We start from the raw sequence: 16713 nt of genomic DNA on the forward strand, positions 1-16713 counted from the left end.
AGTAATTTGACAATGATTGATTGACTAAGGATGGGATTAGCAGTGTTTTTTTGAGAATTTTTTTATTTATAAATGCTAATCAATTTTTATATGATATAATTGGTTATATACCTGATTCGGAAAATGTTATAAGATGGAAGTGAGGTAATTATTTTAAGGGGGAAAAATAAAAGCAAAAAGCCTTGTTTTGTTTTGTCCTTTCGCATCAGAAATAGAGTGAATATTGGCCCCTCAACCATTTGTGACTCACAAATTCCCACCTCACTCCAAATATGGTCCCAATTGTTATATGTTATTATCCATCTTCCGACACGTGTCACTTGCTTAAAGTAGTATCAGCAACATCATCGACTCCCCACACTACTTTCTTTATCGACTTCAAACAACACGTGGCTGGATAGCTGCAGTACCGACAATCGTGGCTCCTACAAACACGGAATTGTGGGGCCCCAACTTTTGACTTTTCTTTCTTTTATGACACTTGTTTAACTTACCAAAAATTGATTAATTTTTCAAATATATATATTTTTAGTATTTAGAAATTTCTTTGAAGATTGTTTAAAATGCTTGTAATTATAAAATTTTGGGTTTATTTCATAATCAAAACCATGACATTTCTTTTTAAATTTTAATACATCACTTTTAATAAAGGAAATAAAGAATCCAAAGGACTATTTTAGTACATATGCACTAAAGTTTATAGTAAAAGTGCTAAAACAAATAATATAAATATTTCTTCTGATACATATGAAAGTAACATTTTCATGATCTGCTTATATGTACTCAACTAAATAATTAGTTTAATAAAATTTCATCTATCATTAATATCTTTTATACATTATTTTTAATAATGTTTGCATACAAAGTGAAATCAAAGTAAATATTAGCTTATTAATTATTTAATGTTCAACTAATAATAAGTTTCATTATATTGTTAGATTATAATATAAAAAATTAGCTTATATTAAAAGATAATCTAAACAATTCCTTAATCTAATCAAAATTCAACAAGTCCATTAAAATATTAATATGTCATCTATGAAGTCTAAACATGGATGTATTGATGTATTCACTTGTGAATCCTAAATACGTTTATGGATGTATTCACTTGTGACATTCATAGTGCGGCTTGTCTCAATCTTATGTAAATGACGAACTATATGTGTGTGGCTCGTATACTTTGATGTATTGATAGCCTGTACTCAATTGGTAATAGAGCCAAAAACTAGTACTTTGAATATACATCTTCTGCATAACATAACTTCACTTACAATAGTGGAATTCATAACTCAATAAAAGATAAATTATTTCCTCTCATTGGCATTACATGATAGATGAAAAGTAACATGGCAACGTGACATTTTTCTTTAGATGAATGATTTAAATACTATTTGTTAGTAATTGACTTTTCATGAATGAAAATGTAATGGTTACCATAGGATAAAATAGGATCATATCGGGAGAACTAATTTATCCCAAAAAGATTAAAGATATCCTATGGGGGTAACACACATATCACAAAGTCATTGTTCATCCAATTGATTAAGTAGCTTTCGTAATTGTATATAATAGTGTGACTTACCTCAATCCTGAGTAAGTGACTAACTTGTGTGCTATCTCGTATATAATAGAGTTGAAAATTGATACATTGGGTATATGACTTTTGCATGGCATAGCTTCACTTATGATATTGGAATTCATAGCTTAGTAAAGGGCAAATGGTAACCTCTTATAGGCATTACTTGATAGATGGGCAAGTAACATGATCATGAGTCATTTTTCTAGCACGAATGATTTAATTACTATTTGTTAGTAACTAACGTTTTCATAAAGGAAGATGTAATGGTTACCATGAGATAAATAAGATAATATTGGGTGAATAAATTTAACCCAAAGAGATTAAGGATATCTTATAAGTAACACACATATGACAAGGTCATTAACAAGTAGTTAATTATATGCTTTTGTTCTGGTATATAATAGGGAGAGCTCAGTCATGATACTTTAGTGGAATGACTTCATGACTAAATAAATTTGTAGCTAATAGACAAAAAGTCAAAACTTAATTACAAATTATTTGATCCTTAATTATATATGTTCAATTGTTCCCTTCACTAGCTCGGTATAACCGTGATGGTTTGCATTAATTGACGATATGGAAAATGTGAAACAACGAACTGAAGAAATAGATTGTGTGTATCATTATCTGCAGTGAATGCGTTTTCTCACTATAAATGAGAGATGATTTAAGAATTAAATTAATTTTTTTGAATTATTATTTAATATTTGTTAATTAAAGAATTGAAGTTGAAAGTGAAAATTAAATTAATAAATCCATCGTAGTTTCATGATAACAAGTTAATTAAATTAATTTACTTATAAATTGTAAATGGTAAAAATTTTATGATTTTAAGGGAATTGAAATTGTGTTGAAAAAATAATTAATTTTTTTAATTAAGTTAATGAAAGCTTTGTTGAATGTTTGAGTAAGCAAAGCTATTTGTTCTTGAATATCTTCAATCACAATGAACCTTGTTGTGGCCATTGAGTCCATCATTTGCAAAGCAATACATTTTTCACCTTTAATTTGCTCCTTTTGATTTTATCAAGATTCATTTCAAACATTTGTAATTATCCAATCTGTTCATCATCCTCATATTGTTTATGTCCTTAGCTTCATTGATTGCAATGAATTTGGTGGCAATCCTCTCAAATAAAGATCTTAAGAATTTTCCAACCAATTTTGAATTGAGAACTTGGTTAGATTGTTAGGATCTATTGCTTTTAGTGTAGTAATTTCGTCTAAATGTACTTGTAATTTTTCACACAAATTGGTTTAATAAAATATCCATTGGAAGCATTATTGTCTTTGTATATTGTCATCAATAGTTTTTGCATGTAAAGAAAAATAAAAGCAAATATTGGCTATAAATATGAACTATATGTTAAAAAATATACATGCATTATTCGACACCGTTATTTAAATGTCTAAAAATAGCGGTAACTTATTTTACAAAATAAATTCCATTTTCTAGGTAAAACACGTAATTTCAATTATAGAGAGAACTAATTTTCCTACTAAAAGTTAATACAGTTTTTCATTCTATGCAATTAGTTTGTGACACTTTGAGCCCACACTGAAAACAGTTTGTGGTTCAAGAATAGTAGAGAAGGTCATTTGGTAGAAAGTTGGGATTAATATTTATTACTATAAATATCATAATGGCTAGATTTTAAAGAAAAATTTTAAAATTCCAGCGTGCCTAAAAGCATTGTTTTCTAAACTGGATTTTCCAACATAAACATGTCATAAAGTTTAGCTCAAAAATTTCCAATTCTTTTATCATCATGCATTACCAATGTCTCAAACTTTGTGGTCAACATTTGCATATTTGATCAATACCTTGATGAGTAGTCTTAAGGATATCCCAAGCCTTTTTGGCAATTATTGTAACACCCTTAGCCCGTCTCCGTTGCCGGATTGGGGTTATGGAGTATTGTTGAACAATCAGAATAACATTTAACATCATAACATTTCAATAAAATCATTTAACATTAATAAATAAATCTCATTAAAAACCTATCAAACATATGCATTTGGGCCCTAAATTGAGCTTTCAAGGCCTTAAAAAAAGTTTAGAAGTAATTCAAGACTGATTTGAAACAAATCAAAAAATTTGGGAAAAAGTTGCAAAATTTGAAAACACACTACAGCAAAACTGACTTTTAGCGACATTTTTTTAGGCCTTTAACGGCGCTTTTATCACAAACGCCGCTAAAGGCCGTGGCCTTTAGCGGCGCTTTTCCCACAGACGCCGCTAAAAGCCGTGACCTTTAGCGGCGTTTTTCCCACAGACGCCGCTAAAAGCCGTGAAATTAAAAAAATATATTATAAATGTCATGAAAAATTAAAATTCATTATCAAAATATTGAGGAGAATAATATCCATGATATAAATATAAAAATTTTCTATTAAAATTCATTATCAAATTAAATTTTCTATGAAAATTTTAACTTTAAAACTAAATATAAAATTTGATGAATTCAAATTTAGAATTTAAAATAATAAATTAATAACACAATTAAAATTCAAAAGTTAGAACTCAAGTTATTAAATATTAAAATAAAATAAAAATATAGAATCAAAACTAAAATAAATAATAAAAATTAGATTAAATATAAAGATATAAATAAAATACAGCAAGTCTTTTACTAACAACAAGTCCAAATACAGCATCTTGTTTGCGAACCTAAACAACATTGAAAATTGAAAGGTTCGGGAACAAACTTGAAGTTGAAAGACCTAGCCAAAGGATAAATATCAAAGTTAGAACTCAACAACACCCATCGTTGTGCAAGTAAAATACAGAAAAAGTTGTCTGAAAACCAATGAAGTGCAAAGTGCAGACCACTCTAACATACAAAATGACAAGCATGCTCATGCATATAAGCACCTGCTAGGAAATGTCATCTTGAACCTTTATCCCTTCAAAAAGTAACTAAAGAACAGTACTCCTGACCCCTAAAATCTATACAGCTCTTTGTATGAAAAGCTATATTTTTCAGAGGCAAGTTTATATTAAGAATCGAACTACTCCAAATATGTTTAATACCCTCAAAAGCAGTAACAGAACAAACATTATAATGCATATGCATCATGGAGTGCTTTTGCATGAGTTTTAAAATTTAAGTTCATTGACAGCAAAAGGGCACACAATCCTTAAGGAGATCAAAGAAATAATTTCTTATCAAAATGATTTATAAAGAAAAAATTTCTCAAGTTCGGAATTCTTTAGGTCATGTTTTGATCTAGCAATACAATATATAGTCCTATGCACAAAAGAAAACCTAATATGTAACCAAGCTGATGGGGCTATCAAGCTAATATTACTTGAAATATCAATAATAAAAGAAAAATTACATAAACAATATTTTTATTTACCACCATTCAGAGAAATGGCGCTGATTAATCCTGTCAATATGTTAGTAACAGGCAACTAAGGGGAAGGGGGAGCATTTTCAATACTATAAAATTACCAGAAGTGGATGAAGACACATCCAAGATTAAAGGCTCGTGATATATATTCAACTAGAAATGATAATAAAAATGGCGGCCCCAGCACAATCTGCAGAACCCTTTACTGAGTATGTAGAAAAGAATCAACACACTGGCAGGCAATGCCCCCTGCTACAAACATTAAGTGTAGTAGTCCAACTCACCTAACCACATTGAAATAAGTTAAGATGCATGGAGATTTATATTTACTTCCCGTGTTAAGAGAGGAAAAGAATGTAATCTATAAAGCAAGGAAGGGAAATAGAAATAGAAATCTCGATTAACAGGAAATTCTTAATGCTAATAATAAGTCCTCAAGGGCCAAAGAGGAATAGTTGACACACCTGCACAAGTGCCGCACCAGCTAAAGCTTATATTACCCCACTGATACTCATAGCCTGTTATAAGAAGTGATAACAAAGAAAGACAGAACTGTTTAAGTATACTATCTAACCTAGTTGCCAATTACTAGAAAAATGTAATCAAGTAGAAGTTAATGCACCTTTAGCATGAGTATAAAAGAGATGGAGCATAGAGTAGGACATTCATCTTTATCGATAGGGCAGCACTACACATAAAAAAAGAGGCAAAGTAGGATCCACTTCTTTTCTTCTCCTTCTTAGAAGGGGAAAAAGCTACTGATAAAATAAGCATAGTACCTAAAAATAATCAACCCCAAATGCCACCATCCAAAAAGAATAGATCCCATTGCAGCATGGAGGAGTGTCATTGCGAAACAGCCATTAAACAGACGAAGCACAAATATTGAGTGAACTCGCTTTGAAAGACAAAGCAGGATAAGAGCCCACCACGGAAGCTGCAAAGACATTTTAAGAACAGTAAACTATCACAATATAGAAAACCAAGACAATGAAATACAGAGTAAGAAACATTAACAATCAAGAATATTTTCATTTAAATCACCAATCTCGAGTTTACTAGTTTCGAACTTTCAGAGCACTCAGACAAAGAAATATATTTATCAGCTTTACGAATTTTACATACCAAATCATATAACTAATCAGTAACAAAAAGCAACAAATGGTGTGGTTTCAACAAGTTCTTGCATTAAAAAAAGAAGGGATAGGAGTAGCAACAAGACTATCATACCTAGTTGCTAAAGCATCAATTTCATCAATGAAATTTCCCAGAGAAAACGCCACCATACTATATTGTACCAATATTCTAACAACAAGGGAGTAGCAATACTGACAGCTTTTAACCAATTCCAGGCATTGAAACATAATATTACCAGCAGCCAAAATGAAATTCACAAGCAAAAACAAGAAAGAAAGAAGAAAGAACCCATAATTCAATTAAATTCACAAGAAATGGCATACACCTCTACATAGCTCTATGATAAATTTTCGGTATAAAAAGGGGTGAAAAATCTCGATTTAGATAAGATATGATAGGCAAAAAATGGAAAACTATTTTCACTATTAGCATTTCCCATGGAACAATCAAAATAAAGTAACATCAAGTTTTACCTCTTAAATTTTCGATAGATTGAACGACTTCACGCAGTTCATTGATGATCTTAAACCGAGTAACCCAGTCTTCATGCAACGGCTTGACCACTTCGAGTATTTCCTTGAGAGTTGACTCCACTTGATTTTGTGAATTCATCTTTTTTTTACTATATAACAATATCACTTAACAATAAAAATTTGCTCCTTTAAACTCAAAGTTCATAATTGAAACATAAAAATTTAATAAATAAAAAAAACACAAAAGCCCTCATAAAAAAACATTGATTAATGACAATAAAAAAGTATGAGAACTGGTCACATAGAGATCATATGCATCAATATTCATAAGTATTAACAAAAAAACAAAATAAAAAAGCAAACATTTATTGACTTAATTATCAAATTGTGTATATATATATATATATGCAGCCATTGACAAATTCACAAGTTATAATGGAAATAAATCCAATGAAAGTAAATTTACAGAACATTAGAAGAGAAACTTTGGGTTAAATTAAACCCAACGAATCAAAATAAATTCTTTTTTAATAATAGGGTTAAAGTCTACACTCAGGCATTTAAACAAACACTTAGAAGAAATAAAATAATCACAGAGAAAAATAAAGAACAAAAACAAAGAATTTACCTTGAAAAAATTAATAAAAAATCAACTCCCAACTCCCATTAATCCTCATCTTTTGGGGTTCTTTTTCTTTTTTTGGATTGAATTTCTTCTTTCAGATTTTGAAGATCCTGCACCATCAAAAGAAAGAAACACACATATATACCTATAAAAGACAAAACCCAGAAATATTTTCCATTGCTCTTTCATAGAAAATAACAAAACAAATTACTATTATTTGACTATGGACATTAATTGTTTTGTACAGGAAAAAGGTGGGTTTTTTTTCCTTTGATTTTATTTCCTTAAGGAAGGGGTAATCTTTTTCTTTACCTTTAGGGAATTAAAGAATGATTCGGAATTTAGAAGGAAAGAGAGAAAATGAAAATAGAAAAAAGGGGGAAACTAAGACAGATAAATAGACAGCCAAAAGTCAATATTAGTGCTTTGCTGAGTGATAAATACACAGATAAATAGACAAAAAATGAAAGTAGCAAACTGTTATGGCAACAACAACAACACCAAGAAACAAAAAATCCACTAATTGCTAGTGCTAATTAATAAAAATAACAAACACATAAAACCTAACTTACTGTGTATAGAATACTGAATGAAGTTCTGCAATAAATTCCTTCTTTCCACAAGGAATTACTTCGCAACTGCAGACAGTTTTCAACTTCCTTTTCCCTTTATCCTCTTCACCCGTGTAATACCAATCGCCCCATCCAAGTACAACGGAGCCAGAGTAATCGTGGGCACCTTCGATAAGAGCTTGGAGACGCTGCTGTTGGAGAGTTTCTTTATTGAAAAGGGCAACAGAGGGGTGAGATTGGGGGTGTTTGGAGGATACTGATTTTAGGGGAAAAAATTAAGGGTTTTAGTGCGGGAAATTTTGGGAAAATTTGCGATAAAAGGCGCCTTTTTAAAGAGGAAATGAATTTTTGTGGCGTTTTTTATAAACAGCGCCACAATTACATACTTTTTGTGGCGTTTTTTTAACTAATCCTCTAAATTTTCAATTAAAATGATACCGTTAAATTATTTTTTTTAATGGCGTTTTTTAAAAAAAGTCCGCTAATCTCTTAAATCTCTAATTTTTTTAAAAAAACGTAAATTTACTTAAACCTAATAATATTGTTTTAAATTTTTTTATAAATGTGTACATGTTATTTTCATTTGATATTTATTAATTTTTTAAATATAAACAAGTTAAATATTTTTAATTATTTTTTTTTCTATCAGTCATTAAATTATATGTAAGTTGTGGATTTAGTCATTTTACTTTAATTTTGTTATTTTTAGTAATTCAGTCAGTAATTTTCGAATTTTGAAATTGTAGTATTAATTAAATGGTAGCTATTAAATTTATTAAGTTTTGCTATTTCTAAAATTTAATGTAACAAACATATTACTCACAAAAAGCCAGTTATGGATTTAACGGTTGTCATTTGTGTCAAAATTAAAATTTTAAAATTCGAAAAGTATAGGGACCAAGAATGATCTAATTGAATAACATGAACTCAACCTACAGCTTTACACACAATACCAAGACTAATAGTATAATTTAACCAAACATATATAATTGCTATCATTTGAGTGATCATGACTAAAATTTTAAATTTGAAAAGTACAAAAGATAAAATTGATCGATTTGAAAAATACAGGGACTAAAAGTACTAATCAAATTAAAATATAAGGACTAAATTTTAAGTTTAAATTTCACTTAAATAAATTAAGTGTAGAGGAATTAATTTGAATTGAATTATTTTTAATATATCAAAATATTTTTAGATTAAATCTTAAACCATTTAATATATATAAAGTTTATCTATTATCTCTTAAATAATTTAAACTATAATCATAAGTTGAATATATTCAAATTAATATTATCTCTTTTACAATTATATAAGAAATCGTTTAATATATAAATTAAAAAATACTAATTAATTTAAACCCTAAACCTCTTAACCCCTATCCCATAAACACTAAACCCTAAACCCTAAACCTTTAACCCTTAACCCCAAACCCTTACACCTTAAACTCCAACCCTAACCCTTAAATCCTAAATCATATTTCCTAAACCCATAATTCATCATAAACCTTCAAATACTAGTTAACTCTTAAACTTTAAACCTTAAACCCTAAACCATATATCTTAAACCATAGTTAACTCATAAACCTTAAACCCTAAACCATATATCTTAAACCATAAACCTTAAACTATAATGATAATTAATTCAATATTTTAATTTCAATACTATCTCTTTTACGATTATATAAGAAAATATTAATATATTGTATAACCATAAATTTTAATAATTATTGTTTTAGGGGTTATAGATTAGTGTTTATGATTTTTTGGGGTTTAGGGGTTATATGACTTTTAGTAAAACGCTGCTAATGCTTTGGTTTTTAGCTACGTTTTACCAAAAACGCCGCTAATACTCTTGTTTTTAGCGGCGTTTTACGAAAAGCGCCACTAATGCTCTGGTTTTTAGCGGCGTTTTACCAAAAGCGCCACTAATGCTCTATTTTTAGCGCGTTTTTTACTAAAACGTCATTATTGCTCTGTTTTTAGCGGCATTTTTGTTAAAACGCCGCTATTGCTCTGTGTTTTACAATTTTTACGGTGTTTTTTAATAAAATGCCGCTAAAGCCCTATTTTCTTGTAGTGACAACGGTTACACGGCCATGTGGCCAAGCCGTGTGATATAGCCTAGACTGTGTAACAATCGAACAAAGGGACACATTGTAACGCCCCAATTTTCGGGAATCCTGTGAATGTTGGCATAGGTTTAATTATGTTAGTGGGCCTCTAGAAGGCCCAAGCTTAAGATAGAACCCGGTAATTTTAGTTAATTTTTGTTCCATAAGAAAAAGGGAGTGAAATTATGAAATAGGACCTATGTGAAAATGTTTGAAAATGCTATAGGCTAAATTGAAGTGGCCAAATAAATAGGAGTGCAAAATAGGAGGATTTGCATGACAAACCTCCCATTTTACATGAAGTGGCCAGTCATCAAGTTGTTGTAGACAAAATGTGCACTTGATATCCATAATTTATGGTACAAATTGATACAAATTGATAATAGGTTAGGTGAATGTTCCATGATAATGGGTTAGGTAAATGTTTCATGATAATGGGTTAGGTAAGTGTTTCATGATAAGAATTTCATATCTTTTGTATTAAAGAATTAAATGGATGAAATATGAAGTTTTATTAAAAGAAAAAGGGGTGAAAAGAACAAAGTTTTGTCCATCTTTGTTCATCATAGCTGAAAGTTAGAGAAGAGAAAGGATTTTGTCCATCTTTGTTCATCATAGCTGAAAGTTAGAGAAGAGAAAGGAGAGGAGAAAGCTCTTGAGTATTCGGTCATTAGGAGGAGGAAAATTGAAGGTAAGTTCTTGGTACCTTGCTTCTATTTGAGGTTCATGAGTTCTTCTTGATTCTACCTTAACTCTTGAAGTATATTTTGATTTTTGGTTGTGTTGTGAGCATTTGGTCATGAATTAAAATGAAGAAAATGGTTGTTGTTTCATGTTCTTTTGATGAAAAATGGAAGATATGTGAAGTTGAGCCAAACAAATGAGCATGCATGTGCCTTAGATGCTAAAGGGAAAAATCGGCTAACATGTTGTGCTTTAAAATGATGAAATGGAGATTATGCTTAAGTAAAAAATCATAGATATGTGATGATTGATTGGTGATATACATGTTTAAATAACATGCATTGCAAGATAGGTGTATGAAAGAGTGATTTGGTAATAAATCTGCTTGGGACAACAGCAGTAACGTGAATTTGGAAAATCACCATAAATTGTGGGAGATGAATTAGAAGCTGAATAAATTATGCAATTAAAGCTTATTGAGTCTAGTTTCTAATGAAATAAACAAGAACATATTTTGAATTCTGTACAATGAGAAATTTGATTCGTAATGAAGAGTGGTCAGATTAGTCAAACAGTGAAACATGGGAAACTTTGAGAAAAATCTGGTATTGATTGGCTAAACCAAAAATTCTGAAAATTTTATGGATAGAAGATATATGAGTCTATTTTCAAGGAAAATTAACGGAACTTTATTTGGAGTTTCGTAGCTCCAGTTATAAATGATTTAGTGACTATTGCTCAGGAAGACAGCTTGCAGTGAAATTATGATTATGTGGTAAACATTGACAAAAATTTGTTAATGAGTTGCTTATTGTTTTCTTATAAGCTTACTATGATCTGTAGGTGTGGTTGGCCGAATATTATAAGGGGTTAATATGTAGTTTGTATTTGAATAGTTAGATTAACGTGTTAGTAATCCAATTGTAGGCGGTTCGTGTGTGGATCTCGTCAGCATATCGTCGCAAACAGGTGTGTAACTAACACCCTCTTTCTTAGTCTGGATCGGCAAAAGTCGAAAAGCCGAAATGCCGAAAATCGGTATTTTGTAGATTTGCGAGTGTGCGAATGCTCGTGAGGTAAATCGATTAATGTTTTTGGTAAGCTGCAAAATTTGGACTGCAAAGTGCATGATTTTTGTGCCCTTGATATTTTTGGGCTTAATGGGCCAAAATTAGAATGATGGGCCAACGGGCCCAATTCGGTAAGAACCCTCGGTACGTGATTCGTTAGTACATGAAAAGTAAGAATATGCATGAAAAACCCTAAAATAGATAAATTACTGAAATACCTTTAAAAGTGAAAAATTTACAGTTTTACCCCTAAGAGATAAATTACCAAAATACCCCTAGGGTTAAATTGACCTAAATGCATGTTTGACTGTTTTTATTTACTGCATGCCATGTTGTTATTATCTGATGCATGGGACTGGGATATTGACGGAGGAAGTACTGAAAGTGGCTTGTCCACGTACTGGAGGCTGTCTCAATTTACTGTTAACTGAGCAGCAAGGCTGCAACTGTGGAGTGTTGGGCTGGGTGGGTTGAGCTATTCCCCACATAGAGTGTATGGCTGGTACGGGTGGAGTGTAGTGGTTGGTGGGTTGAGTAGTCTCCCCAAATGGGCTTGCATATGTTATTGATGTTGCATGTACTTTGAAATGGGCCTATGGGCCATACTGTTATCTGAATAAGGGGCTAAGGCCCAGTTTATTGTAATCTGAAAAGGGCTCTAGCCCAGTACCACCGTTACCTGAATGGACTTAGGCCCAATAGGCTTGAGCTGACTTGGTCTTTGAATGGGTTTTTCTTACACATTGAGTTTCCCCAAACTCACCCTTTTATTTTCATCAACGCAGGAAATCCCCAACCATAGTGGGCTTGGAGCTGTGAAGGAATTCGGAGTGGCCACCCGTTCTGAAAGTTTGATTTTCTTCTGGTGAACTGGACATCCTTTTATTTACGTTTGAAGTTTTTGGGCTTTTAAATGTAATAAGGCCACTTAATTATTTTGATGGTTTTAATATGTATTACTAAGATAGGTAATACTTATTTTAACTGTTGAAATTGGATAGCTTTAGGGCGCGTTTTCAAAAACAACAGTTGATTTCAAAATAACACGACAACAAGCAAAGCTTCCGCAATGAAAGTATTTTCCAAAATTAATCACTTTTCTTAAAAATGACTTAATCAAATCGGTTTCCTAGAAATATCCATAACGTTAAGGTGTGGCAATGGCGGTATGCATGTCTAGGATTGGATCCGAAGGGAGCTTGGTACTTAAGCAGTCCGATGGACTCACCACCTCTTTTCCGGTTTCTTACCTGGTGCACAGCTTCCATTCACCTTAACCCTTAATGAATTAATCTTTTGAACATCAAGTACGATTTTTTGGACTTAGAATGAAATTTTTTTTTTACGTTTTTGATGTGGCATGCCGGATCCGGCCATAACTTCTGGGCAGGGTTTGGGGTGCTACATTTGGTGGTATCAGAGCCTAGGTTGCAACAACTCGGCTGTGGAATGGGTTTACAAAAACAAAGATTTTCAAAAACGAAAATTTTATAAAGAATGCGAAAAACTCGATTTTCAAAATTTAGATCTTTAGAAGGTGGCATTCCGAATCTCCGGCTCAAGTCTGTAAGTATTACTCTGAACTCTTCTGAATATTTTTCTGACTTATCTGTCTGTACTGAAATCCTGCTAGGATACTCTAGATAGGATGATACTGAAACCATAGGAAAATCTGATAAGAGACTGAAACTGTAGCTAGACTTCGATTCTGCGAAAACAAACTCTGAACTACTGTCTGATTCATAAAACATCTGTAATAAACACTGGAATATTAATTAATGCATAAAAATTCGTAATCAAGATAATACGATATGAGTACAAGAGGCCGTGGACGAAGCCGAGGAAGTGCTCGAGCGAGATCTTCGTCTTCGAGACATATGCCGGTGGTGGATGCACCGGTACCACCGGCACCACCGGCAATAGAGGTAGAGTCTTATGGCCGCGGTACCGGGGATGATGCCCTGTCACAGGCAATGCTTCGTGTTCTGGAAAGGGTTGCCGGGGCAAGTGTGGGCAATGGAGTTCGGGGATCTATTTTTGAACGACTTCGGGCTAACAGAACGGAGATCTTTAGGGGCGTGTCTGGTATAGCCCCGAATGTGGCAGAATATTGGTTGGAGGCCACAGAACGGATTATGGACAACTTGGATTGCTCTGAGGAGATTGTGAGTGGAGTATCTGTACTAAGTCCTTTGGGTCACTCGATTAGGGTAGACAAACTGTATAGGGATGTACCCTTAGAAACTCAAGGTAAGATTTTCCCTGGAGATCTGATGGAGTTACCGTTCGGAGAGTTTGATCTCATTTTGGGAATGGACTGGCTTGTTAAACATAAAACGACTCTGGATTGTGCTGCTAAACGAATGGTGTTAAGAACTACAAAGGATGAGGAGGTTATGGTGATAGGTGAGAGAAGGGATTATTTGTCCAATGTGGTGTCGGCATTAAGAGCCGAAAAGTGGATTCGGAAAGGTTGTGAGGCCTAATTGGTATTTGTAAGTTAGTCGGAAGAGGAGGGACTGACAGTGGATAAGGTTAGGACCGTAAAGAAGTTCCAAGATGTTTTTCCGGAGGAGCTTCCAGGATTGCCTCCGAATCGAGAAGTTGAGTTTGGAATAGACTTGTTGCCTGGAATGGCGCCTGTGTCTATCGCACCGTATAGGATGACACCGAAGGAGTTAGTAGAGTTAAATGCTCAAATTCAAGAGTTGTTGGATAGGGGCTTTATTAGGCCAAGCGTGTCTTCATGGGGAGCACCAGTGCTATTCGTGAAAAAAAAGGATGGTACGATGCGGATGTGCATTGATTATCGCCAGTTGAACAAACTGACGATTAAGAATAAGTATCCACTGCCAAGGATTGACGATCTGTTTGACCAACTTAGAGGAGCTTTTGTATTTTCCAAGATCGACCTTCGATCTAGATATCATCAGTTAAGGGTCAAGGAGGCAGATATCCATAAGACGGCATTCAGGACTCGGTATGGTCATTACGAGTTTCTAGTTATGCTATTTGGACTGACGAACGCTCCTGTAGTGTTTATGGATCTGATGAATCATGTGTTCCAACCATGTTTGGACCAGTTCATAGTCGTCTTTATTGATGATATCCTGGTATATTCTGAAACTGAAGCGAAACATGATGAGCATCTCCGTATAGTGCTGTAAGTATTAAGGGAGAAGGAACTCTTTGCGAAGTTCAGCAAGTGTGAATTTTGGTTGAGGGAGGTAACCTTCTTAGGACATGTGGTCTCTGCTGAGGGGATTAAGGTGGACCCTCAGAAAATTGAAGCGATTTTGGAGTGGAAGCCGCCTAGGTCAGTGTCAGAAATACGGAGTTTTCTAGGACTGGTAGGATACTACAGAAGGTTTGTGGAAGGTTTTTTTTTGTGTGATGGCAGCACCTCTGACAAAACACATAAGGAAAGGAGTACCGTTTGTATGGACTAAGAAACAGCAGGAAGCTTTTGAGAAGTTGAAGAAAGTTCTGACTGAAGCACTTGTGTTAATTTAGCCGGAGTCTGGGAATGATTTTACTGTGTACAGTGACGCATCACACGTGGGTTTGGGTTGCGTGTTAATGCAAGAGGGTAAGGTGGTTGCATATGTATCACGATAGCTTAAGCCTCATGAGGGAAACTATTTGACTCATGATTTAGAATTGGCAGCAGTGATATTTGCACTTAAGATTTGGAGACATTACTTGTACGGAGAAAGGTGTATTATATACACTGACCATAAGAGTCTTAAGTATTTGTTGACTCAGAAGGAGCTGAACCTTAGACAAAGGAGATGGATTGAGTTGCTTAAGGATTATGACTGTTCGATCGAGTATCACCCAAGCAAGGCTAATGTGGTAGCCGATGCTCTAAGTCGTAGAACTGTATCTGATCTGAGAGCAATGTTTGCTCGTCTGAGTCTGTATGATGATGGAAGTCTGTTGGCTGAGTTGCAAGTGAGGCCAACCTGGGTGGATCAGATTAAGGAAAAATAGTTGAATGATGAGTCTTTGGTCGCTCGTTTTCAACAAGTTAAGGAAGGGGAAACTTCTGAGTTTGGGAGCCAGAAGAGACGATGCAACAGCAATACCCTCATCTGTTTGGATTAGGTAAACTTCGAGGACGAAATTTCTTTAAGGAGGGTAGAGTTGTAACGCCCCAATTTTCGGGAATCCTGTGAAGGTTGGCATTGGTTTAATTATGTTAGTGGGCCTCTAGAAGGCCCAAGCTTAAGATAGAACCTGGTAATTTTAGTTAATTTTTGTTCCATAAGAAAAAGGGAGTGAAATTATGAAATAGGACCTATGTGAAAATGTTTAAAAATGCTATAGGCTAAATTGAAGTGGCCAAATAAATAGGAGTGCAAAATAGGAGGATTTGCATGACAAACCTCCCATTTTACATGAAGTGGCCAGTCATCAAGTTGTTGTAGACAAAATGTGCACTTGATATCCATAATTTATGGTACAAATTGATACAAATTGATAATAGGTTAGGTGAATGTTCCATGATAATGGGTTAGGTAAATGTTTCATGATAATGGGTTAGGTAAATGTTTCATGATAAGAATTTCATGTCTTTTGTATTAAAGAATTAAATGGATGAAATATGAAGTTTTATTAAAAGAAAAAGGGGTGAAAAGAACAAAGTTTTGTCCATCTTTGTTCATCATAGCTGAAAGTTAGAGAAGAGAAAGGAGAGGAGAAAGCTCTTGAGTATTCGGTCATTAGGAGGAGGAAAATTGAAGGTAAGTTCTTGGTACCTTGCTTCTATTTTGAGGTTCATGAGTTCTTCTTGATTCTACCTTAACTCTTGAAGTGTATTTTGATTTTTGGTTGTGTTGTGAGCATTTGGTCATGAATTAAAATGAAGGAAATGGTTGTTGTTTCATGTTCTTTTGATGAAAAATGGAAGATATGTGAAGTTGAGCCAAACAAATGAGCATGCATGTGCCTTAGATGCTAAAGGGAAAAATCGGCTAACATGTTGTGCTTTAAAATGATGAAATGGAGATTATGCTTAAGTAAAAATCATAGATATGTGATGATTGATTGGTGATATACATGTTTAAATAACATGCATGCAAGATAGGTGTTTGAAAGAGT

At 33.3% G+C, this 16713-nt stretch overlaps 1 long non-coding RNA gene across 4 annotated transcripts; it reads right to left on the minus strand.

Moving 5' to 3' along the window:
• Window positions 1-4149: 4149 nt before the first annotated feature.
• Window positions 4150-8098, minus strand: LOC107961851 (uncharacterized). Of its 4 annotated transcripts, XR_005928609.1 has the most exons (8): window positions 7744-8073; window positions 7175-7281; window positions 6547-6695; window positions 5716-5873; window positions 5559-5624; window positions 5401-5454; window positions 5038-5220; window positions 4150-4303 (listed from the first exon to the last, which is right to left on the minus strand). It is a non-coding gene; the product is annotated as an uncharacterized lncRNA (long non-coding RNA). The 4 variants fall into 4 exon arrangements; XR_005928608.1 differs by having other exon boundaries at window positions 4150-5220; XR_005928611.1 differs by having other exon boundaries at window positions 4150-5454; window positions 7744-8098.
• Between the last annotated feature and the right edge of the window lie 8615 nt (window positions 8099-16713).

This window comes from Gossypium hirsutum, chromosome A06 (genome assembly GCF_007990345.1).
Source record: "Gossypium hirsutum isolate 1008001.06 chromosome A06, Gossypium_hirsutum_v2.1, whole genome shotgun sequence".
NCBI lineage: Eukaryota > Viridiplantae > Streptophyta > Magnoliopsida > Malvales > Malvaceae > Gossypium > Gossypium hirsutum.